Source organism: Felis catus, chromosome F1 (genome assembly GCF_018350175.1).
Source record: "Felis catus isolate Fca126 chromosome F1, F.catus_Fca126_mat1.0, whole genome shotgun sequence".
Taxonomy (NCBI): Eukaryota; Metazoa; Chordata; class Mammalia; order Carnivora; family Felidae; genus Felis; species Felis catus.
In genome coordinates, this window is record NC_058384.1 from 62473300 (window position 1) to 62497402 (window position 24103).

At 42.4% G+C, this 24103-nt stretch overlaps 1 protein-coding gene across 4 annotated transcripts in view; it reads right to left on the reverse strand.

Annotated features, from left to right (window-relative positions):
- DDR2 (discoidin domain receptor tyrosine kinase 2) overlaps positions 1 to 2984 on the reverse strand; it is a 155761-nt gene extending 152777 nt beyond the window's left edge. For 2 of the 4 annotated variants that reach the window (XM_006942995.5, XM_006942994.5), the window contains exon 1: positions 2435 to 2722. The gene's annotated coding sequence lies outside the window, so the exon portion shown is untranslated. Of the gene's footprint in view, positions 1 to 2434; positions 2723 to 2961 lie in introns of those variants that run through there. The other 2 variants (XM_045048438.1, XM_019822258.3) reach the window with 2 other exon arrangements.
- Positions 2985 to 24103: the final 21119 nt, after the last annotated feature.

Genomic DNA, 24103 nt, shown 5'->3' on the forward strand with positions numbered 1-24103 from the left:
AGCCAGAACCTGAACTTGGTTCTTCTGACTCTAAATCCCAGGCTCCTTGCATAACAAGGGTAAGTATTTACCAAGCGCACAGAAATTAGCCCATCAAAGATGCCCACTTGCAGCCCCCTTCCCGTGTCCAGATAAATATTCATCCACGTGCACAGAAATGGCCTCAGGAGAGGATCCGTACTGTCCCCGCAGCCTGGCACTTTCACTCGCACTCACAGAAGGAAATGGGGACTTCACCTCCAAAAATAACTAACTCTATGTGTGGAGGGGTAAGGGGTGCACTACACCCTAGGGACTTGGATTTTAGTTCCTATCCCAAGAAAACAGTTTGGGGTCACCCAGTGAGGAGACAGATGGCAGCTGGACTGACTGTGGTTCACTTCCTAACGCATACAAATATCCAGTCATTACAACCTCAATTAAAAGAAAATAAAATGTTGGGGCACCTGAGTGGCTCAGTCGGTTAAGCCTCCGACTCTTGATTTCAGGCTCAGGTCATGATCTTGCAGTTCGTGGGCTCGAGCCCCATGTCGGGCTCTATCCTGGTGGTGCGGAACCTGCTTGGGATTCTCTCTCTCTTTCTCTCTCTCTCTCTCTCTCTCTCTCTCTCTCTCTCTCTCTCTCTCTGCCCCGCCCTTACTTGTGCGCTCTTTTTCATAAAATGAACTTAAAAACATCAAAAAACAAAATGCGAATGATTTTTTTAAAAAAGCACAGGTTTTAGAGTCAGACCTACATGACTTTCAAACTCATTTGCTGCATTTCTTTGAGCAACTCCTTCCACTTTGCTAAGCCCTCATAGCCTTACCTATAAAATAGGAACCATGTCGTACAGAACTGTGAAAATCCATCAAATATTGCATAGAAAGCTCTGAACATGGAGTGTGGTGCACAGTCAACCCTCAGCGTTAGCTTCTTTATTTTCCACGCACACACACACCAAATAGAGTTGACCCTCGAAAAACAAGGATTCGAACCGCACAGATCTGCTTACGCAGACTTTTTTCAATAAATACAGTACAGTACTGCTCATGTATTTTCTCTTCCTTATGGTTTTCTCAATAAGAGTTTCTTTCCTCTCGCTTGCTTTATTGCATGAAGACAGTATATAATATATACACATATACATACGTATAACATACACAGTATGTGCTGATCGACTGTTACGGGTAAGGCTTCTGGCCAACAGTAGGCTATTCGTAGTTAAGTTTTGGGGGGAGCCCAAAGTTATACGTGAGTTTTCAATGCGCGGGGGGGGGGGGGGTCAATGCCCCGACCCTTGTTGTTCAAGGGGCAACCGTACAAGCACAGACACCACGAGCGGATGAACCACCGTTAGCATCCTCCCATCTGGTAACCAGGGTCCTTGTGGGGACTTGTTCATTAAAGTGCCTCCATCATCTCAGCCATGAAATGAAGAAGAAAGCAGAGGTAGGTGGCGGAAGGAGCCAGAGATCGGCAGCAAAGAAAGCCCCGACTTAATTTTCAGCCCCGCCGCTGGAGCCCCACCACCACAAGCCCTACGTCCCTGAACATGTCAGTTCCTTGCTACCATTTCCGACATCCGTGAGATGAGGGGCCGGGTGGATCTCCAAGGCTCTTTCCAGAGCTCCGACTCCGCGCTCCTCAAGGGAAAGGGTGCAGAAAACGGTAGGCAAGATGGTGCTGCCCCCCCCCCCCCACTGGCTTGAACGGTGCAAGCTCCCGCCTCAAACTGCTGGCAGGAGAGTTTCAGCCACTTGGAAAAATTCTCTTTCTCCCCGGATGGGACTCTGGAACCTCGGCCAGGACACAGAGGTCCCAGCTGCAAACAGTCCCAAGTCATTTGATAACAAAGGGAAAGGCACCCCCGGCCAGCCAGGTGGGGTGAAAAGTGTCCTCTGCGTGCAGGCCCCCCTCCCGGCCACCCCAAACTTCGCCCTGAAGACGCCCCTCTGCCCAAGTGGCCCTTCTCACGATGAAGTCAACAGTGCTGCTGAGAAAACGAAAGTACAAAAAGCTACCCTCTCCAAGGCTCGGGACTCTCAAGTCCACCACGAAATGCCTAAAACCTGGCTCCCCTGCTCCGCTTTCTCCCTGCCCGAACCAGCTCTGCGATCGGCCTGTCTTGCCTGCCAACAATTTCAACTCTGCTAATGCTGTTTATTGTACCCTGCAGCTCTATGGATTCCTTCCTTTTGCTCCTGTCGTCTTTGGTTTAGTGTTCCTTATTCTTCCCTCCGTAAATATAAATCCAGGAACCCCACCGCCACCAAAATGTGAGATCGTGGATTTCTCCAGTCTACGGTGCTCTATTCCTCTCCCTTCCCCGCCGGGCTTGAAACCCCCTCCTGCCTCCTTTTTACAACTTTTCCTGAGACATCAGAAGTACACTCTGAGCTTTCATTTTTAGAAAAGGGAAAAAAGGAAAGAAAAACAAAAAGACATAACTTACGTTCGTCCAGGAGGAGCACACAGATTTGGAAAGAAGAAAACAGAGTTATAATCCACCACGTTCCCCCAGCCCCCCCCAAAAACGAATCTGTTGTGAAACTCTTCTTTTTCCACTTTGCCGGCGAAGGAGCCCGGTGGCAGGCATACGTCCACAGGCTGATGCAAGATGCTTTGAGAGAAACCTCACATTCTGAGGATTCCTGGGAGAGCGCCAGGGATCCCAGCATCCAATATATTGCACATTTGGTTTCAATTAGGAAGGGGGTTGGGGAGGGAAAAAGGAAAGTCACCAATCAGAGCTGTTTTCTGTTTAGAGACTATGTCTTTTGACCCAAGGGACCGCGGGCAAAGCTATAATTTACAGCAAAACCCATTCATAGAAGAAAAAATATGTATAACCATAGGACAGAATTAAAGACACAGCTCCCTTCCGCCATGTCCCCTCCGCATGTGTCCCCAAGCCCTCCCCCACCACCTAAGACTTGGTCCCCACCCTGTGTCCTCCCCCCCCCACCTCATTTTTCTTACTTGGGCTGAAGTTATAAGCACAACTTAAGTTTTGGATTCTCTTCCAGTTGAAGTTTCCAGGACAGTTGGGTCACACACATGGAGTTGATCTTTGGTGTTTTATCCATGAAAGCCCAGAACTGAGCCCTCCCCCAAAAATATTTTATTTAAGCCCTCCCCCAATTCCCTCTCCCACCAAAAAAACTGGACAGTTCATAGTTCTAGGATGCCTATTTTTTTCCACTCAATTCCCAGTTGGTTGTTGCTTCTGTGGGTCTATTGCTGTCCTGGATTCATGCTGCTAAATGAAAACACAAGCGTTTTTTGTTGTTGTTTTTTTTTTCCTTTTTCCTCTTTTCTTTCCCTCCTATCCATGGCTGTGGCCAGAGACCATGTGAAAGGGGAGTGTAGGGGACACGGAAAAAGACCTTCCTCATTTCCCTGATACTTTTCTCCCATCCATCAAGGCCCCTGTCCTTAACCCTTCAGAGCGTGGATCATTCCTGACCAAGCACAGGCTTGGGCTGTCCCAGGGGTCCTGATTCTCCATGAGTACAGGGAAGGCAAGGCAAGCCGAGACCCTAGGTCAGGAGATCCGGGGAGGACAGTAGATGGCAACAGAGAGGTTATGAACACCTAACCCAGCCTTGAGAGATGGCCTCCTCCTAAAGAGACCCCCTTCCTCTGGGCCTGTGCTATCACTGTCTCTTCTCTGCTTGCATTTTGGCAGCCAACGGAGGATCGCACAGCCCCCAAGATGAGCAAGAAGAGACACAGGGCACACAGGAGAAGGGGACCATGGAAGGACATTCCCGTAGTAAGTCTGGAGCAGGAGATACTTCATAAGAGGACCAGGCGCCAAGGAGACCTCCAGCTGGAATGGCCATGAAGAGCCATGCTGTCGGTGTTATAGCCCCACAAGGCCCTTAAGCTCAGTCAGAAAGTGGCCTTTGGTGTCTATGCCTCATATAGAAGAGGACACAGAGAAGTTGGAGGCAGCTCAGAGGGCAGCCAGCCACAGAGAGGACCAAAGGTAGAAAACGAGACTAAGAAAAAACTAGAACCAGGGTTATTTTACAAAGAGAAGAGGCAAAACGCGTAAGAAAGCTCTTCAGTGAGAAAATCCGAAGTCAGGTCTGAGGCTGACTGAGGCCAGGACACTCGGCTTAAGGCGGTAAATGTATATTGAGCACTTGGAGGCCCTTGGCTGGGTGCTTGCCTGAGACAACTCCAGACATCTGGTCCTGGGAAGGGTCCTAGAATCGTCCCCAAATATTGCGGTCTAGAGTAGTTTACCTATTTGGCACCACCATAAAGAATGCACCCAGAGGATAATAATTTCACAGATTTGGTGAGACTACAGGTCACATGTGGGCAGCAGTGTAATAATTCCGTAAATCTAGAACCTAATAAAGAAGAGACACCTACAGGTATGTGTCTTCAATCACCAGTATTTAAGGTGGTTCTACTCCATAGGCTGCATCAAAAGTAAGGAGGAGCTCTAAGAAAAATACCTTGTCTCTCACTCAAGTTAGTCTCAGCCAAATTTGGAGTCTGACCTTGAACTCTTAAGAAGATGCTACCAAAAAAAAAAAGGGGGGGGGCAAGGAAAAGCCAAGGTGATGTTTTACCAAAATATGTGAGTGGGCATTTAAAGAATCAAGAGGAATGATCAGATTGGAGCCCCCGTTTTGGAAGACCATCCAGGTTGGGGGAGTGGGCTATGTTTTCTCATGCTTGACAACAGCCATTGCTACAGGAAGCCACGGCTGCAAGGAAAGAAAAAGCAAGTGCCACTTCAAAGCTGAGAGGAGTCATTCATGGAATACACAGAAAAAACTTCTTGGAGACTCTCAGAGCTGTTTGATAGAGTTTTGAGTAAGGCTGGAATTCCTACAATTGTGGGAACAGATGTGGAAAAATACCATTTTGTTACTCTTGTGTGAATAGATTTTGCCCCCTGGTTTGGCTTGGGAAACATGAGTCATTGCAATCAGAATGATTTATGTTGCATGGGAGGTAATACATCCTAATTATGAGGACTGTTTTACACTAAAAATGAGTTACTGACAAGAGTATAGAATTCCCCTACCTGGATTTTACTAAAAATAGGAAAGATCTGGAATGGACAAGATGCGGTATTCATTAGAAGTAAGGAGATGTTCAAGATGACTTTTCAAAATCTTTTCTAGTCTGCAAGCCAAAGTTCAAGTAAATACAAGTGTTAAAAATTGAAATAACTATGGTATTTCTGTCTCCAAATGGCCAGGGATTAGACACCTTTGTGATGCTTCAGGAAATAAAATACAAGATAGAAGTAAGGAGTGTAACTTGAACACACACACACACACACACACACACACACACACACACATCTTAAAGGACTATGAGTATTCACAGAAACCAAACCCAGTTGGTACATTTAAGCTTCACAAGGAATTAAAAGTACAAATTAGCCACTAGTAACCTAGTTCCTAGTTAACTGTCTTCTCTCCTCACTTCTGTTCTCTCTCTCTCCTCTCTCTCTCTCTCTCTCCCTCCTGTGTATCCCTAACACATCTTTTAACCTATTTTTCAGCAGATCAGACTTTTCTGCTTCTTTTCACATGCTATTGAAGATGGTTAGCCTAAAAAGACGCCTTAGCTCTCTCTCACTTTAAATGAACAGGAGAGAATGACTAGTTTTGTTGATGCCCCAGTTCTAGAACCCTGAGGGGAGGAATTTGATTGGTCGGGTGTGTTTCATGTTCTCATCCTCTATCTCTAAACTGGAGACCAATGGGCCATGTAATATGAATACAGCTCCATCCCACTCACAAGTGGGTCACTTCTTAGAAAAAGGGTGCCATACACTAGAAGACAGGTCACATTATCCACTGCATCAATAATTAACAACTTCTGATGATCCCTGGATTTTATAGAAATTATACCTCACCGGCCAAAACCAGAGAACACAGTACACGGTGCAGTCATATCGTGCACGTATTTAAATACCAATTTTAGAACCTAACCCTTAAAATAAGATGCCTAGTTATTGGTTAATCTGTCCACAACAGACAAATCCATTGACATATATTAAGGCATAAAAGCTAAATTTTTTAAAAATTTTTTTTAACGTTTATTTGTTTTTGAGACAGAGAGAGGCAGAGCATGAACAGGGGAGGGGCAAAGAGAGAGGGAGACACAGAATCCGAAACAGGCTCCAGGCTCTGCGCGGTCAGCACAGAGCCCGACACGGGGCTCGAACTCACGGACAGTGAGATCATGACCTGAGCCAAAGTCGGCCGCCCAACTGACTGAGCCACCCAGGCGCCCCAAAAGCCAAATTTTTTTAATCAATACAGAGGAAATCTTGTAGGCAATAGAAATACTTAGGTTTTCTTCACAGCAGAATGGTCTGAATGTCCAGACAGCTCTATAGAGACTTTCCTTTGGTTTTTTCTTGATTTTAGCTCATCATTCAGGAATCTTAGTGCGCTTAAGAATTATCATATGAAGGGGCACCTGGGTGGCTCAGTAAGTTAACCATCTGACTTCAGCTCAGGTCAGGATCTCACAGTCTGCGAGTTCGAGCCCCGCCTCAGGCTCTGTGCTGACAGCTCAGAGCCTGGAGCCTGCTTCAGATTCTGTGTCTCCCTCTCTCTCTGCCCCTCCCCTGCTCACACTCTGACTCTCTTGCTCTCAAAAATAAACATTAAAAAAGGTAAAAAAAAAAAAAAAAAAAAAAGGGGGGTGCACTTGGGTGTCTCAGTCAGTTAAGCATCCAACTTTGGCTCAGGTCATGATCTCACAGTCCATGAGTTCGAACCCCACGTCAGGCTCTGTGCTGACAGCTCAGAGCCCGGAGCCTGCTTCAGATTCTGTGTCTTCCCCTCTCTCTGCCCCTCCCCTCATGCTCTGTCTCTGTCTCAAAAATAAATAAAAACATTAAAAAGAAAAAAAAGAATTATCATATGAAGCTGTGTCCACAGAAGCATGAGTACTATCTTTGTGAGTGATTTAAAGGTCTTTTAAAGATCATCTTGACCCTAAGAAATGTTTCCCTTTATAGGCTGGGTCCAAACCCCAAAGGCTACTAGATGCTGTTCTTCTGTGACAGACATTCCTAAAAGGTGATCCAAGTTCAAACTCCTAGTGGGAGAGCCACCCTGGATAAGTCACTAACTTTCCTATCTATAACATGGGGGATGATACCAACTCACAATTCATAGACTTGGGAGAAGATGAAAACAGGAGAGAATAATTCATTGCGTTTTTACTACAAGCCAAGCACACTTCTAAGAACATTATACTTATTTCTCACGAGAACTTTATGGGGTGGGGCTATGACTTCCCCAGTGTCCATCCTAAGAAACTGATGTACAGAAAAGTTAGTGTGCCCAAGGTCATAGCTGATGGTGCTAGAATACATGTGCATATGGTATGTGCTTTGCTGACAATCAAGCGTGTGTGTTCATATGAAGAGGAAAGATGTTCAGAGGGTGGGAAAGAGTCAATCCTCAGGTTTTCAGGGATGGAAGTCTTATTATCCATATGGAGAATCATCTACGTCATTTTCCTTCCCATCCTTCCCCCCCCCCCCCCGAAACCCCTCTTTGTGTCACTGTTTCTTAGTACATCCACTAGAGAAAGAATGAGAAATTTTTAAAAAAAAAATTTTAACATTTATTTATTTTTGAGAGACAGAGAGAAACAGAGCATGAACGGGGAGGGGCGGAGAAAAAGAGAGAGAACCCGAAGCAGGCTCCAGCTCTGAGCTGTCGGCACGGAGCCCAACGTGGGGCTCGGACTCATGAACTCATGTGGGCTTGAACCCACAAACTGTGAGATCATAACCTGAGCCAAAGTCAGATGCTTAACCGACTGAACCACCCAGGCGCCCAAGAAATGAGAAATTTTTTAAAAATGAAAATCATTCTGGAGGCACCTGGGTGGCCCGGTGGGTTAAGCCTCCGACTCTTGATTTCCGCTCAGGTCATGACCTCACGATTCGAGGGATCAAGCCCCGCACTGGGCTCCATGCTGACAGCGTGGAGCCTGCTTAGGATTCATTCTCTCTCAAAGTAAATAAACTTTAAAGAACATTAGAATCCCTCCGCCTGTGACTCTTGCGTGGATGGGGCGAAAAGTCAGGCGAAGAGGAAGTCGAGGTTAATGGCCAAAACGAGGCTCTCACTCGCCTGTGTCTTTAGCAATGCCGCGTGTGCTGGTTCGCGGTTCGCGGAGTGCTTTCACAGACATGACTTCATCGGATCCTCACACAACACCAGTACGCGCTCGGTGCGGATATTAATAACCTCGTTTTGCAAATAAGGAAACCGAAGCCCAGGGGAGGAGCGATGGACTGCAGGGTGTTTGCTGGTGGACGTGTGTGCATTGTCCCTGCTCTTTCTGCCCATTTAACACTAGCACCAAACCCTCTCAGAGCCTCTAAGACTCCATCTACACCCGCTTCTAACGAACCAGGTGATCTGGTTTCCCTGCCTGCTTTCCTGTTCTTCCACGTCCTTCTAAACCGTGGAGAGAGAACAACACATCCTCACCTCGGCAGAAATTCTGAGATCAGGGTTGGGGGGGAGGGGTGCAAAACCAGACACGGCAACTCAGAAGCGCAGCTCGGCTCCCCGTCTCCCGACGAGAGGGAGGGCTACGAAAAGAGCTTTTAAAACAATGACTTTCACATCCTCCTCCCGGGAACACAACCCTTCTCCAGGCTCAAGGCTGGAAACCTAAACCGTCCGGGTCAGATAAGAAAGCAGCCTACTTTCCAGTGTCCCCAGGGAACAGGATCTCTCGACAGCCTGAGTGTTGATCAACGCCGGTGTCGAAAGTCCTGCTTTCCATCTGTCCTGAACCTCCCCTGCCCCCACTGGTGAGGGAGCCCCCCCGGCAGGCGCTCGCAGGGACTTAAACTGCCCCCACCAGCTCCTCAGGCACACCTGCACGCATTTCGGAGCAGAGTGGACTCAGAGAAGCCGTGTTTTTTCCACACTGGGGGCCCAGTTTGGGGCAATCACCTTCTACATGATGATAACCCTCTTCATGAAATCTGATGGCCCTCAGCTGTCTCGCTTCCGGGCTGGGGCCTTTTCCGGCGTCTGGGAGAGAAACAACATGATCCCCACCGACTGCGCTGTTAGAGATCCAAGAAGCTTGGGACATCAAGGGACGTTTAGTTCATTGGAGTCTTGCTTTTGAGGGATTCATCCTTCCTTCCTCATGTGCCTCGACGGCATCGGGAAGTCTGAGAGGTTCATATCTGTGAGCTCCTGTTGGGAAGGAGCCTCTCTATCATTATTAAATATATTTTATCCTCTAAAACATCTCCCTTTAGAGACTCTGATTGCTTCGTGTCCTATCATTCAGCTCTCAAAGCATAACTCCATCCCATCGCCCTGAGTTACACCATAAACACCACCTCTCTGTTTCTAATACACAACATATTTCAAAGCAGAAAGGAATTTATAGCGCCAATGTTATTTTTCCATGTACAATTCCAGTTTGGAATGTCCAGCAGGGCTCGAATTGCCTTTCAAGATAAAGACCAGATCCTGATTCTATGTAATCCTTGCGTGCTTCTGGGAAGGCTCAGATGTTCCTCTTATGGATGGAATATGCATTCTCCAGGGCCCATCATGCCCCCGAGAGGAACCATTTACACCAAGCCAGGGTCCGACAGAATTCTGCAGTGGCCTTTTGCCAACATTCTCACAACCAGAGAGGCAAGTTTCAGTCCTGGGACCCGTGCAACACAGAGCAAGGGCAAGTCCTTCTACCCTGACCTCGGGTGCACAGTATGCTGGAAGGAGCCTTGGAGGTCAACCAGCCTAGTCCCCTGGTTTCATGGCTGAGTCTCAGCACAGTAAAGTGACTTGTCCAAGGTCACACAATACAGGAAAGAAAAGCACAGCAAAACAAAACAAAACAAAACAAAAAACAAAACCATCTCTCTTAAGTCCCCATCCATTAGTCTTCCCAAAACATCATGCAATTGCACAAAATACTTCTTATTTCAAACATTTAAGAGATCTGAGCCAACAAAATAAACAGGAAAAAAATAGGTAAAGCATCCCTAGGCCAATGCGGGGTTCCAGGAGTGGCCGGATGGGAATGGAGTCTACAGGAGATCACCCCGTGGGATGGATGTCAGCAGTCTCTGAGAACACAGATCAAGTCCTGAGGGCTCTCGTTCTTTGCTTAGCCTGTGGGGAGCCCATTTCTTCAACAGAATGAAGATTAGAGGTAGAATTTTTTTTTTTCACAAGAATGCTGGAATATGCTTCAGAGACATCTGGCAGAAGAGAATGGAGACATGGGTTCTGAGTCTGCATCCTTCCCACCCCCTACTGTGGACGATCCCTGGATCCTCCCCTGCAGAGTCAGTCTTCCTCCCTTCCTCCACCTTGTTAGAACCACTCCCAGCCTGAAGTGAGAAGATCCGGCTCATCTGTCTGGGATTAAAGACTTAACATCTGGCCATGGCCCCGATTCCAAGTTTTATCAACGTTCCTGAGGCCCAGGATAGTAAATGCTTATAGGTCTGCTCAATCCACAGTGACCTCAGTGCTGGCCCTCCCTTATAGGGGCGTGCTACCAGACTCCGTGCTCATATTACGTAACCTCCACTTCCATGGCCATAATTGCAAATCCAATCTGGACTAGTTTCACGGAAGGAGGAGGTATTGACTTTACAACCGTAAGCGGTCATTTCTCTGCATAGCATGGACTGTCAAAGCAAAGACAGCTGGTGTGCAGGAAGAAAAGAATGAAGCCAACGTGCAGAAAATGCAAAAACAAGTCAGAATCCTAACAGGTTTCTAGTTTCCAGGCCCAAGGTCTTCCCAAGGTCAGTGTGCTCTTCCTATTGTTGGATCCCATAAGACACTCCGTAGCTATCAGATGCATTCTCATGTGTTCTTTAAATTATGTCAGGTGGGCTTCTGTAACTTGACATCATACCCCTTTCAGATTTCTGTAGAGGCACCTCTTCTGGCAAATTAACTAGAAGGTAGGTGTCCTTATTCCAGTTACAACAGACAAGGAAACCAGCTCAGAGACTCACACAGGCATGCCCAGTACCTGTCGCTCTCTGTTGACCAACTAATTTGCCTGGGTTCCTGAGCATTACCTTTCTCTCAAGTTCTGTCCTCTGAGGTCTACTCTTATATCCATGTAGGATCAAGTCAGGAAAACAGACCCCACACTAGGGATTTCAACAGAAAAGATTTAATAAAAGGAATTGATCACATACGTGATGGAGGGCTGACTAATCAGAAGAAATAACTGCAAAACGAGCTACCACCTGAAGGCTAGGGGATAAAACAAAAGGATCCTGTGACTGTAATTTGCAGAGAGCCAACTGCAACATCCCAGAGAAGAGTGCAGAAGAATGGATTAGGGCTAAGAGACAACAGGCAAATTGCCATGCCTATTTCTACGCACTCGTCGGAGACACTCTCTCCACTCACGACCAGCCTCTTTACATTGCCACCCATGTGTGTCCTTCTTCCTTAAATGCCAGCCTTGGCTGTGCCATTGAAACTTTCTTTCAATCGCTGTATCTGGTGCAGTGGACCAGGTCCCAGTTCAATGGTTCAGTGGTTCACCATTACTCTCCACAAGGTGTTTCTAGTCCCGTAATTGTCTTTCCTTGTGGTGTATCAGAGTATTGCTGACCTCATAAAATGAATTTGGAAGTGTTCTCTCCTATTCTATTTTTTGGAAGAGTTTGAGAAGGGTTGGCATTAATTCTTTAAATATTTAGTAGAATTCACCAGTGAAGCTATCTGGCCCCAGGCTTTTTTCTTTGTTGGGAGGTTTTGATTACTGATTCCATCTCCATACTTGTCATTGATCTGTTCAAACTTTTTTTTTTATTTTTTATGTTTATTTATTATTAAGAGACAGACACAGAGCGTGAGCAGGGGAGGGTTAGAGAGAGGGGGGAGACACAGAATCTGAAGCAGGCTCCAGGCTCTAAGCTGCCAGCACAGAGCCCGACGCAGGGCTCGAACCCACGAACTGTGAGATCATGACCTGAGCCGAAGTCAGTTGCCCAACCGACTGAGCCACCCAGGAGCCCCTCAAACTTTCTATATCTTCATGATTCAGTCTTGGTAGGTTGTATATTTCTGAGAATATATCCATTTCTTCTAGGTTGTCCAATTTGTTAGCAATATAATTGTTCACAGTAGTCTCTTATTTCTGTCTTTGCATTTCTTTAGTATCAGTTGGAATGTCTCAAATTTTATTTGAGTCTTTTCTTAGTCTAGCTAAAGGTTTATCAATCAATTTGTTTATCTTCTCAAAAAAACCAACTCTTAGTTTCATTCAAATTTTTAATTGTTCTCCTATTCATGATTTCACTTATCTCTGCTCTGATTTTTATGATCTCACCCCTCCTACTAACTTTGGGCTTAGTTTGTTCTTTTTTTTTCCTCCTAGGACTTTGAAGTGTAAAGTTTAGCTGTTTATTTGAGACCTTTCTTTTTTCTTAATGGAGGCATTTATTGCTATAAATCCCCCTCTTAGAACTGCTTTTGCTGCATCCCATAAATGTTGGTATATTTTCATTTTTGTTCTTCTTGGGGTATTTTTTATTTTCTTCTTGATTTCTTTTTTGAGCCATTCATTGTTCAAGAATATGTTGTTTAATTTCCACACGTTTGTGAATTTTCCAATTTTCCTCCTGTTATTGATTTCTCATTTCATACACTTCAGTCAGAGAAGATACTTAACACAACTTTAATCTTCTTAAATTTGTTAAGACTTGTTTTGTAGCCTAACATATGATCTATTCTGGACAACTGATCTGTGTGAGTTTAAGAAAAATGTATATTCTACTGTTGTTAGACAAAATGTCCTATATATGCCTGATAGGTCCTTTTGGTCTATGGTGTTGTTCAAGTCTGCTGTTTCCATATTGATTTTCTGTCTGGATGGTTTATCCATTATTGAAAGTGACAGTTTTTTTTACTTAAAGTCTATTTTGTATAATACAACTATAGTCACCCAGGCTCTTTTTTGGTTACTATTTGCATAAAATACCTTTTATGTCCTTTCTATGTGATAAGTTGTTGTTCTCTGGCTGCTTTCAAAATTCTCTTTGTCTTTGACTTTTGCCAATTTAGTTTTAAAATATCTCAATGAAGACTTCTTCATGTGCACTCTATCTGGGGTTCTTTGGGCATCAGGAACCTGAATGTTCATTTCCCTCTGCAAATCTGGGAAGCTTTTCTTTCTTTCTTTCTTTCTTTCTTTTCTTTCTTTCTTTCTTTCTTTCTATTGAAGAATGGTTGACATACAATGTTGCATTAGTTTCAGGTGTACAACATAGTGATTCAACATGTCTTTACATTATGTTATGCTCACCACAAATGTAGCTACCATCTGTCACCATATAATGCTATGACAATAACATTGGCTATGTTCCCTGTGCTGTACCTTTCATACCTGTGACTTATTCATTTCATAACTGGGAGCCTGTACCTCCTACACCTTTCACCCATTTTGACCATTCCCTCAATCTCTCTCCTCTGGCAACCATAGTTTGCTCTCTGTTTTTATGGGTCGGCTTCCACTTTTTTTGTTTGTTTTGTTTTTTTTAATTCCACATATAAGCGAAATCATATAGCATTTGTCTTTCTCTAACTTATTTCACTTAGCATAATAACCTCTAGGTCAATCCATGTTGTCACAAATTACATGATCTCATTCTTTTTTTTTTTTTTTAAGGCTGAATAATATTCCGTCATATATGTACCACATCTTCTTTATCCATTCGTCTATCAGTGGACACTTGGATTCCTTCCATATCTTGACTATTCTAAATAATTATGTGATAAACATAGGGGTGCATATATATTTTCCAATTAGTGTTTTTGTTTTCTCTGGGTAAATAGCTAGTAGTGGAATTACTACATCATGTGGTATTGCTATTTTTAATTTTTCGAGGAACCTCCATTCTGTTTTCCACAGTGGCTGCACCAATTTATATTTCCACCGACAGTGCATCAGAGTTCCTTTGACCTCTACATCCTTGTCAACACTTGTTATTTCTTTGACATTATTTCTTTAAATAAGCTTTCTGTCCCTTTCTCATTCTCTGCTCCTTCTGGGATTCCCATAATGCATAGATTAGTTCTTTTGCTGCTGTCCCACAAGTCATGTAGACTTTCTTCTCTTTCCTATTCTTTTTGTTCCTCTAATTGGATAATTTCAAATAACTTGCCTTCCAGTTTGCTGATTCTTTCTTCTGCATGATTAAGTCTGCTGTTGAAACTCTCTATTGAAGTCGTTGCATTCTTCAGCTCCAGAACTTGTTTGGTTCTCTTTTATGATTTCCATTTCTTTGTTAAACTTTTCATTTTGCCCATGTATTGATCTACTGATTTCATGTAGTTGTCTGTATTCTCTTGTTGCTCACTGAGCTTCTTTATTATGAATTCTTTGGTAGCCATTTATGGCTATTTCTTTAAGGTTGCTTACTGGAGCTTTATTAGTCTCCTTGGGTGGTATCATGTGTGACTAATTCTTTCTTTTCTTTTCTTTTTCTTTTCTGAGAGAGAGAGCAGGCAAGGGAGGGGCAGAGAGAGAGGGAGAGAGAAAGAATCCCAAGTAGGGTCCACACTGTCAGTGCAGAGCCAGACGTGAGGCTCAAACCCACGAACCATGAGATTATGACCTGAGCTGAAATCAAGAGCCAGATGCTTAACTGACTGACCCACCCAGATGCCCCACATTTACCTAATTCTTAATGACCCATGTAGTCTCGCATTGATGCCTGTGCCTTTGAAAGGCAGACACCTCTTCCAGTCTTCACAGACTAGTTTTGGCAGATCTTTTCCTGCTGGGTCCCTGGGCTGATGAGATTACCTCCAGAATTATGGGCAAGCAGAGCTGGAGCCAGGTCTTGTACCTGTTGTGGGGTGTGTAGTCAAGTCTGCAGCTGGCAGGTCTTTTATGGGGGGCGAAGTTGGGCATGGCTCCCACCTACGCATGCACCCATCAGATGGCTGGACTGGTCTCTGAGGATTACAGGGTTTAAATCCAAGGTCTGCCATTTTGCCCCAATCTTTATTGAGGTATAATTGACAAATTTCAAAAAATGTATATATTTAAGGTACATGTCGTATGTTTTGACATACATGCATCAGAAAATGCCACAATCAAGCTAATTAACATATCCATCACCTCACACAGTTACTTGTGTGTGTGTGCGTGTGTGTGGTGAGGACACTTAAGATACACCCCTTAGCAAATATGAAGTATACAATACAGTATCGTTAACAACATTCACATTACCATACATTAGATTTCCAGAACTCACATATCTTACGCAATTGAAACTTTGTTCCCCTTGACCTATTGCCTCCTACCTATTCTGCCACATATTAACTATGACATTTGGGCAAGACTTTTACCAAAATTCTTACAATGAGCAAAGCGAGTTTCCATTCTAGGGTCCCATGCAACATAACTTAAGAAGAAGCCATTCTACCCGTGACCTAGACTTTTGATGCCTCAGTTCTGTCATCTGTAAAATGGAAATATTAATAGTATCTATCCTGTGGAAACGTTAATAGGAATGTTATGAGTTAGTACATGTCAAGAGTTTATAATGGTGCCAGCATTCCTCAGCATTAGCCATTATGATCATTATAATTATACCATTATATGTTATCTTTATAATTATTATTCCTAAGTGCAAGCTTGACCAGCTCCCTTAATGGTCCATCTGTTCACTTCAGGCTCCCATCTTCCATTTATTTCAATCCTACACAAATCTAAGTTCATCAGAGTGTCTTAATTCTCCCTCAACTGTTAACTGCTTCTACCTGGAAACTATTAAACAATTACTTTCCTAAATAATTCCAATAAGCCTCAAGAGCCTCCTCCAGAAAATTTCCCAAGAAAGAAAAGAAAGTTGTTCTACACAGTTACAGAGGATGATGACTAACTGGAATCTACTAGCTTCTCCGGGAAACCCTCCCACAGAGGTACACTGGCAGTGAACCTTGTTCCAGTGCCCCTGACTAACATAGTTCCTGCCCCGCTCCTCCCACCTCTGCTTTGAATAGTCAAGCAAGTATCTCATCCACCAGCCTCAAAACCTCTCAAAAGTTGGTGTTATGTCCTATCCAGCTTTATATCCCCAGCAACTTCAGCTCACAGAGAATGATCTGTGTGAGATTGAGAAGAATCTATATTCTGCTGCTGTTGTATACAATGTTCTGTATACGCCAATTTACAAAAAAAGGTTTCATAGGAATGCTCTCAGATGGTGGAGGTTACATGTACATAGAAAAAGGTAGGCTATCAAGAAAATCAGGAAAAGTCAAAAGCACTGCACAATTAAGGCTTATATTGCATAACCATAAATATTTCTCTTTTGAGTCATACTTGAACCTCATTGAGCCCAGCTTCTCCCCACACATACTCTGTTCTGTTCTATAGAAGAGGAAATCTGTGGCTTGGAAAGAATGAGTAATCTGGCCTCAGGTCGTTCTGGTCAATAACAAGACAGAATTAGGACCCAGGTATCTAGATTCCCAATCCAGTGGAAAGAAACCGTCTCATTAAAAAAAAAAAAAATGCTGTAAAGATGACCCAACCATTTGATCAAAATCTGAAGTGATTTATCAAAAGAATAAGTGGGGCACACAGAGAAGAGGTGAAGCTTACTGAGGACCAACTACACTGAACTAGACTATCTCTCAATCTTAATTCTTCAGCAGTTTTATTTCTATTTTGAAATTGGTTTAAAAGACATTGTCTCTAGAAACAACTGACAAAATATCCCAATCTGAAACACAATATTATATAATTATAATCATATCCTAAAATGTACATTTGGAAATCATGTCACAAAGAAAAGGAAAAGTTTTAAAAAGCAACCACACACACACACACACACACACACACACACACACACACAACTCACTGTGGGGTTATAAAAATAAAATATTAGTTAAGCTTTTAATTTTCCACTTTCAAATTTCACCAAATGATATGATACAATTTCAGTGTGTCCTTTGTTGTACTAACATCTCTGTTACCTATGGAAAGCTAGATAAGTATGTTTCAGTCAGAGATTGAGATATATCTTTCTCAGATATATTAGACAAAATTTGGTAACCCAATAGGTCAGATTATGTTTCTGATTAAACAGCTTGCTGGTTAAATATAGGACTTAAACCAGCAGCAGATTACCCGTGGTTTGCTATTGTTTGTTTCTTCACAAAGAAGCAATTATTTGAGAAACCAGGGATGGAAAAAAGAAAGGAAGACTGTTTTTAGAATAATATAAAGGGAGTTAATTTGTAGTTTTCACAGAAAAGAAGAATCAAATCAAAATAAAATTGGTGCTCTGGGTTTGGGGACCTAAACAGCTCAATACAAAGAAAGAAAGGGAATACAGAAATGTGAAACTATCATCATAACTCCAGTTGTACATTTGAAAAAAGTAAGGAAAAATGTCTAAAAAAGAACTTTTATTTGGCCTCCCAACTGAAAAATGATATTTTCATTATGCTTTCAGTCAAAGGTTGATTTGTAAATACTAGGTAGAGTTTTGCTCCATGAGTTAAACAGCTTTTTCCCATGGAGAATCTTCTGGAGAGTATAGGAAGAAAAAGAATCTCTTGGGAAATTTTTAAATGATGGCAGAGATAGAGGGCCCTGGGTCTCATCTCTTGCATTTCTACAGGATGAAGCAAAGTTCTACTTCCAACTTCACCACTCATTAAATCCTTTTTGGTTCGTCCACCTAAGTCAAGGAAGATGAACAGAGGCTCAAAGAATCATGGTCCTTAGCTAACCACTGGTTATAAATTATTCTGGTCTGAACCACAAAATTTGATACTTCAGCTTTACCAATAAAAATAGTACCCTATAAGAACAATGCCTGGATATGTTTAAGGAAACTGTCAAGGCAGAAATTTATTTGTATCTGCTAAATGGTAACCTTTAAACATAAGATATATGGATGTGTCACCATCCACCGGTTTCTAGTCTCTCCAAAAATCAAAGTCACTGGGATCACTCATGAGATCTTTTTTTATGTGTGCTTTTTTATGCTAAAACTCCAGGTTTTGAGATTAGGTTCATAAGCCTTGAGACATGATTATAAAAGCACTTGCTTGTGTGGGATGTGTTGTGATGTGTTATGACCAGGAGGAATACTAATGTGGCAATCCAACATTTCAAAAACCAATTTAGACATTTCAAGGTGATATATTTACATGCATTTCCATGCCTTTCCACCTGAGTTTGCATCCGAATGTTAGAAAAAGGAGAAGCTCTTTCAGAATGGTGGAGTAAGCATGCCTCCCAAAATCTGCTCCTCCAGAAGAGCAAAAGAGCACTGGGAAAAGGGTCAAAATGAACTTTCTCAAAACTCGGGAAATTAACCAAAGGCTTATACCCATCTGAGGAGCATTTATTTGAAGAAAAAATAGCTGAATCTAGGTAAGAAACTAGGTGAGGTTTGGGGAGTTTTAACTTACTCTATTCTCAACCTCTTCTGCCCAGCTCTGCAGTAGCCTTTAAGACAAGCAGCCTCAAAACCATGTTGTCAATTGTCAAAAACAGTCAATGGCGGGGCACCTGGGTGGCTCAGTCGGTTGGGCGTCCGACTTCGGCTCAGGTCATGATCTCACGGTCTGTGAGTTCGAGCCCTGCGTCGGGCTCTGTGCTGACAGCTTGAAACCTGGAACCTGCTTTGGATTCTGTGTCTCCCTCTCTCTCTGCCCCTCCCCCACTCACGCTCTGCCTCTCTCTGTCAAAAATAAATAAACATTAAAAATTTTTTTTCTTTTAAAAAACAGCCAATGGCAATGGTTTAATGTTGCAGTGATGTAAGGCAGCAATACCAGTTGGGGCAAAAAAAGAGGCTGGCCAAAAAAAAAAAATTAAAAGGAAAATGTGGGTGTGCTGTGACCTTGGAAGACTTTGCAAAGTCCCAATGTATTTCTGGCGATGTAGGAGGCCCCATACATATGTCTGTAGGCATACTCGGAAAAAATCTGAAAAAGATTTCAGCTCTCACCTCTGGCCAACCTTGAAGTTCTGTGCAAGTAGGAAGTGAAGACTAGGAAGTCTTGTGAACTGCTGGCCAATGCATTGAAGGTGGGCTCCAAGACAAAACCCCTCCATACAGGTGGGAGACTTCCTGGTTCAAAGTATTTTTTAAAAATCCCTCTCTAATCATTGACCACTAAGTTAATATAGCAGAGACTCCAGTGGCCACACACACAAAGAATACAGGCTGTAGAATTAGTCAGGAAAAGTCACTAAACAAACAAACTGCAACAACAAAAAACTACAACAAACCCTTGGGAGGGAGGGACGCTGATTGCTATATTGCCACAATGTATTATGTGATTTGTACAATTTAAAAAATAAAAAGACACATGCATACAACCAGGAAAGGGGAGCCCACACAAGGAAAAAAAGCAGTCAACAAAAACTATCCCTGAGAAAAACTATGTGTTGAACTTACTAGTCAAAGACCTTAAATCAGCTACTATAAATATTTTCTAATAACTACAGGAAATCATACCCAAAGAATTAAAAATATGAAAACAATGTCTGACCGAAGAGATAATATAAATAAAGGGGTAGAAGCTATTAAAAAAAAAAAAGAACTAAGAAGAAATTCTGGAGTTAAAAAGTGCAACAACTGAAATAAAAAATTCACGAGAAGGGCTAAACAGAAGACTTGAGCTGCCAGAAGTAAGAATCAGTGAACTTGAAAATAGATCAATTGTGATTACCCAGTCTGGGAAACATAAAAAAAAAGAAAAAAAGAAAAAGCAACCAAGCCTCAGACCTGCGGCACACTACCGAGTGTACTAGCGTATGCATGATGGCAGCCATGGAAGAAAAGGATGGAGGAAAGAGAAAAAAAGAAGATATGAACAGGGGTGCCTATGTGGCTCAGTCAGTTGAACATCCAACTCTTAATCTCAGCTCAGGTCTTTATCTCAGGGTCATGAGTTCAAGCCCCACATCAGGCTCCACACTGGGCATGGAGCCTACTTAAAAAAAAAAAAAAAAAAAAAAAAATATATATATATATATATATATATACACACACACACACACACACACACACACACACACATATATATGAACAAATAATACCCAAGAACATACATTTAATGACAAACATTAATCTACACAGCCAAGATCAAAGAACTCCAAGGAGAATAAATCTATATGTATCTATACCTAGATACATCATAGTAATACTGTAGAATGCCCAAGTCTTTTAAAACAGAATTTGAAAGCATCAACAGAATAATGACCCACCATAACAAGAGATCTAAATTAAGATTACATGTTGATTCCTCATTTGATACCATGGATGGCAGAAGGCAGGGAGATAACATATTTAATGTGCTGAAACAAGAGATTGCAACCAAGAATTTTATGTCCTGCAAAACTATCCTTCAAAAAATGAAGGAAAAACTAAGACACTGCCAGATTTTTTTTTAACTGAAAAAAATCATTGCTAGCAGATGTTCTCTGTAGGAAATACTAACAGGAGTCCTTCACGCTCAACTGAAAGGACTCTACATAGAAACTTGAATCCTTATGAAGAAATAAAAAGCATTGGTAAAAGTAACTACACAAGTATATAGGAAAACAGTATAAATGTATTTTTTTAAACACCTTTCTTTTCCTGATTCAGACAACAACTGCATAAAGCAAGAGTTATAAAAATGTGTTGAGAGGTTTATATTTTATTAAGATATAACTTGGGTAGATAAGACAGCAGAAAGGAGTGGGCAAGGAGATGAAAAGAAAGCTTTTATAAATTAAAAATATATTTCAGTAGAAGAACTCTACAGATGAGAAAGTTAAAGAAACTGTGAACACAGAGCTAAAAGTCAAAGAGATATAAAATAAATAAATACTTAAGTCAAAGTCCAGAAAAGGAAAACATCTAACCAAAAGGTGGTCCTGGGGCACCTGCAGTGGCTCAGTCAGTTAAGCATCAGACTCTTGATTTTGGCTCAGGTCATGATCTCCTGGTTCATGAGATCGAGCCCCACATGGGGCTCTGTCCTAACAGCATGCAGCCTGCTTGGGATTCTCTTTCTCCTTCTCTCTGCCCTTTCCCCACCTGTGCTTTCTCTCTCTCAAAATGAATAAATAAATAAAAAGTGAATGAATGAATGAATGAATGAATGAATGAATGAATAGCCATCCAGAAAGAGCAAGGAAATCTAGAGGAGGTGGATGGTAATTAGGTTCCACTTCCTGGAGGAGAAAATATCTACATATTTTACTTGAAATTCTTCTCTAAGAAAGATTGTCTCTTCTTCTCTGTTTATTTAATTTCTTATTTACTTACATACTTATGTATATATACATATATATATATAATTTTTTTTTTTTTAGAGAGAGAGAGAGAGAGAAAGTGGGCAAGAGGAGCAGAGGGAGAGAGAATCCCAAGCAGACTCCTCGCCCAGTGTACAGCCTGACATGGGGCTCCATCCCACAACCCTGGGATCATGACCTCAGCTGAAATCAAGAGTCAGACGTTCAACCAACTGAGCCACCCAGGTGCCCCACATACATACTCATTTATTCATATCAGTATGAACTCATGTATAGTTACTTCACACTGTAGGTTATAGTCCTATGCCGCATTATTTAGTTACTCCAATTATTCCAGCTTTGACCATTAAGAGCTCTTTCAAGGTGACTCCTGTGTTGCTTTGGCATGCCCCGTCCTTTTGGTTGCTTGTGCACTTCCTTACTTCGTGGTACTACAAGATGCCCCAGGCTCATCTGTGGTTTCTCTGCCCCAGCCATAGCATCAGCTGTTTCTCCAAGGAACCCTTGGGAATGGTATTTGGAAACCGAGATCTGGATACTGGGTACGCTTATTGCTACTGGGTCTACCGTACTTTTGTAAGTTTCATGTATCCACATTTTGTGCTTTCTTTTATAGCTATAAAAAGACTCTAATCTTTGCCTCAATCCTAGGACTACTCAAGATCTTATAGCAACCTCAATCTCTGCAGTTGCTACTGAGAAGGTATTTTTTAGTACCTTTCCCATGAGTATAAATATTAAGTTTTCTTCTCAAATGTTATTACTAGCACACTACTCCTTAAAATTTATCTCTACAAAGGAATTTTGTTTGTACTTTGAATTTTTTTTCTTAGAAAGTTGGCATATGACATTCTTCATTTATCATTCACTCCTGGGGTGCCTGGGTGGCTCAGTCAGTTGGGTGGCTCAGTCAGTTGGGTGTCCGACTTTGGCTCAGGTCATGATCTCACGGTTTGTGGGTTTGAGACCCCCATTGGGGTCTGTGCTGACAGCTCGGAGCCTGGAGCCTGCTTCAGATTCTGTGTCTCCCTCTCTCTCTCTCTCTCTCTCTCTCTCTCTCTCTCTCTCTGCCCCTCCCCTGCTCATGCTCTCTGTCTCTCTCTCTCTCCAAAAATAAATAAGCATTAAAAAAAATTATAATTCACTTCTAATTCCTCTCTGGGTCAAACTGCCCTCACTCATTCATCTGGTTTCTCTAAAAAGACATTCCTTTTCCTTCTAAACTACTAAGAGGCAGCAAACAAAAAGGTTTTATTTTGTCTTGTTTTGTTTTCAATAAAGATTTCTTTAGAGACTCCCAACACCCAAATCTCTATTTCTGAAAATACACAATTAAGAAATTCTTTCTCTGACTTAAAGTTCTGTCCACTGCTAAGATATAAACACAATCAATACTTGCTCACTAAATGTGGTGGATTGACCACATAGGAAAGGAGGCACAGTGAACAGGGATTTCCACAAACTTTAGGAAGATAAATTAGATTGGGGATTGTTAACTCTCTTAGCAGAGCAGAAGTTTCATTAAAATTCAAGTGCCTGCACAGGGAGAGATGGATGAGAAGTGGGCCACGTGGTCCCCCTGGGGCCTTTGAGACGTGGGGCCGCTGAGCCCTGCAGGGCCAAGCAGGCAGGGAGGAGCAGCAGGGCTCACAGGAGAGTTAGACTCTCCTCCACGACACACAGAACCTTCAAGATAAAGTTTGTCAGTACTGGGGCATCTGGGTGGCTCAGTCAGTTAAGAGTCTGACTGCAGCTCAGGTCATGATCTCCCAGTTCGTGGGTTCAAGCCCTGCACTGGGCTCTGTGCTGACAGCTTAGAGCCTGGAGCCTGCTTTGGATTCTGTGTCTCCCTCTCTCTCTGCTCCTCCCCCACTCGAGCTCTGTCTGTCTCTCAAAAATAAACAAACGTTTAAAAAACATTTTTTTAAAAAAGATTATACCCAGCAAACGATCTAGCAAGTGTGGCATTAAATTAAAATACTTTAAAGTATGCCAGGACTCAACAAATTTATGTGTCACGCGCCCTTATTTCAGAAGGTACTGGAGTATGCACTCCATCACCACAGAGGAGTAAGCCAACGAAGCCGACATTCAGAGAATCCAACATAGAAAAGGCGCCAAAGGGAAAACCTGACGAAAGCCGTGGAGCAGGCTTACAGAACACCCAGTTCAAGTGGGAGTACAGAGAAAAGTGGAAGGGAAGGGATGTCTGCTGTGTTTGAACATTTTGAAAATGCAATTGCTTTGCAGTTGATAGATCTTTTGGGTCGTTTGCATCGAACAGCAGTAGGTTAATAGACAGCTAAGCAAGTAGGCAAAAGGAAGAAATTATTAACTGTAAGCGAAACAAAAAGTTGTATATATACAGAAAGCATAATCATAGTATACTATCTCAAGCAATTGTGGGATGCATTTGTATACTCGAATACTGCAAATGCTAATATTGACTTGATCGATTAGTGTGCTATAATCATACACAGAGGCTATTAGCAGGATGAAGGAAGACAGTAAGAGAAGGTACTAGAAAGCTAAGCCCTCATCCACCATACAGAAACTTAATAATGCCTAAAACTGACAAAGAAATCATAGGATATGCATATGAAAATATGGAAACACGTACATAAAATATACACATATATAATATATATGAAAATATGGAAATAAATACCAGAAGAAAAAGCTACGAGAATAATATAAAGTGATTACTTCTAGGCAACAGGACTGGGAGGAGGTTGAGTATGAGTGGGGCAGGGGATTAGTATTTTTTAAATGATCCTTTTGGGATTTAATTTTCTAAATACATCAAGAGAGGTAA